Source organism: Pundamilia nyererei, unplaced genomic scaffold (assembly GCF_000239375.1).
Source record: "Pundamilia nyererei isolate P.nyererei 1_Seehausen unplaced genomic scaffold, PunNye1.0 scaffold00036, whole genome shotgun sequence".
Taxonomy (NCBI): Eukaryota; Metazoa; Chordata; class Actinopteri; order Cichliformes; family Cichlidae; genus Pundamilia; species Pundamilia nyererei.
This window is the reverse complement of record NW_005187437.1, coordinates 530,220-532,212: the sequence shown is the minus strand read 5'-3', so window position 1 is coordinate 532,212 and position 1,993 is coordinate 530,220.

Below are 1,993 nucleotides of genomic sequence, written 5' to 3'. Positions count from 1 at the left end.
TACAGTGCTGTGGAGGAATTTTGTCCCACTCATCTTTATAGAATTGTTGTAATTCAACCACACTGGAGGGTTTTAGAGCAGAAACTGCTTTTTTAACTTTGCCTAGGCCACTCCAAAGCCATTCAGAGTTGGACTTGCTGGTGTGTTTTGGATCATTGTCCTGCTTCAGAACCCAAGTGCGCTTCAGCTTAAGGTCACAAACAGATGGCCGGACATTCTCCTTCAGGATGTTTTGGCAGACGGCAGAATTCCTGGTTTCATTTAGCACAGCGAGTCTTCCAGACCCAGAGGCACCAAAACAGCCCACCACCATATTTTACTGTTGGTATGATGTTCCTTTTCTGAAATGCTGCACAGAACATTTTCCTAGCTCTCTTGGGGATGATCAAGATGTTTTTGGCAGATGTGAGATGAGTCTTTCTCTTGTTTTTGGTCAGCAGTAGTTTTCTCCTGGAACTCTCCCATGGATGCCATTTTTGCCCAGTCTGGTTCTTATTGTTGAATCATGAGCTGTGACCTTAACTAGACAAGTCTGTGATTCTTTAATTTTATTCTGGATTCTATTGTGACCTCCTGGATGAGTCCTTGCTGTTCACTTGGAGTCATTTTGGTGGGCCAGTCACTCCTGGGAAACGTCACCACTGTTCCAAGTCTACTCCATATGACATAATGACTTTCACTGTGGTTCACTGGAGGCCCAGAGCCTTAGACGTGGCTTTGCATTCCTTCCCAGACTTTATTGCTCAGGTGTTTCTTTAGATTGTGGCATGATGTGTTGCTTTTTGAGATATTTTAACCTGCTTCACTTTGTCAGACAGATTATAGTTAAGGATTTTTTTTGATTCAACAGGTCTGCCAGTAGTCAGGCCGGAGTCTATTTAGTGAAACTGAACTCAGCTTTCCAAAAAATGTGGTTAATTGCAGTAAATTCATGATTAACATATAGGGCAACTACTTTTGGATAATTTCTCTCTCTTAATCAGTGAAATCATCATGTAAAAACTGCATTTTGCATTTACTCAGGTTATCTTGGTTTAATAGGTGACAAGTATAACAAATATGTAAAACACTTGGAAATCAGGAAGGGGACAAACACTTTTTCACACCACTGTATCTATGTCATAATACCTGACACTGTGTAGTGCTTCAGTAATAATTAAGCAAGTTGGTGCCATTAAATTTGAGTAAATTGCCGTTTTTAGCTTTGTATTTTGTTTTAATGCTGTTCTGTACATCACAAAGTGAAGCACGGAGCTGAACATAACTGAATTCCATCTCAGACCTAAACTTTTTTATCACAGCTCATTTCTTGGTTGTGGTGTTTCAGAAATCTCTGATGTTGTTTTAGGTGCTGATATTTTACCTTGTGACTTTGTGTGTGCAGAGAAGTTTAAAAAAAAAGAGTTGTGTAAGAACAGAATTTCTTCTCACAAAAGTTAAAGCCTCAAATTTACATATGAGGTGACCTCTGACTCCAAACTCCCTCCTGTGCCTTGCTGTTGGTTATGTGTTTTATGAAAAGGCCTTACTAATTCTCAGTGGGTCAGGTCAGAGATGTAGTACTGATGCTGTCCTTGTGGCTACCTCAAAAAGTACTTTCTTTTTTTTCCTTTTTTTTAATATCAGTGTGTGCTCTACCTGTGTTTTGGGAGTATCCTCTGAAAGGTATGCTCTTCAGCTTCATTAACAAAGCACTGTTACAGTAAGTAATCCTGGCTTTGTAAAGGAAAGGCTTTGAAATAAAAGAAGTACAAGTGATGTTTGTGCTTTTCCATTCAGTACTCATTCCTATTGAAACCTTGTAATCGACATGTTGGTACAATGACCATGAAAGGCCTGTCACAGTTATTACCACGAGGCTCCACTCTATTGTTAATGACATCTACATGATTGTGATTCACCATCACAAAACACGGGTCACAACTCACAATATTATGAAGAAGTTAGGTTGCCTATATCTTAATCAGATCAGATCTCTAGCATCCTCTTCAGT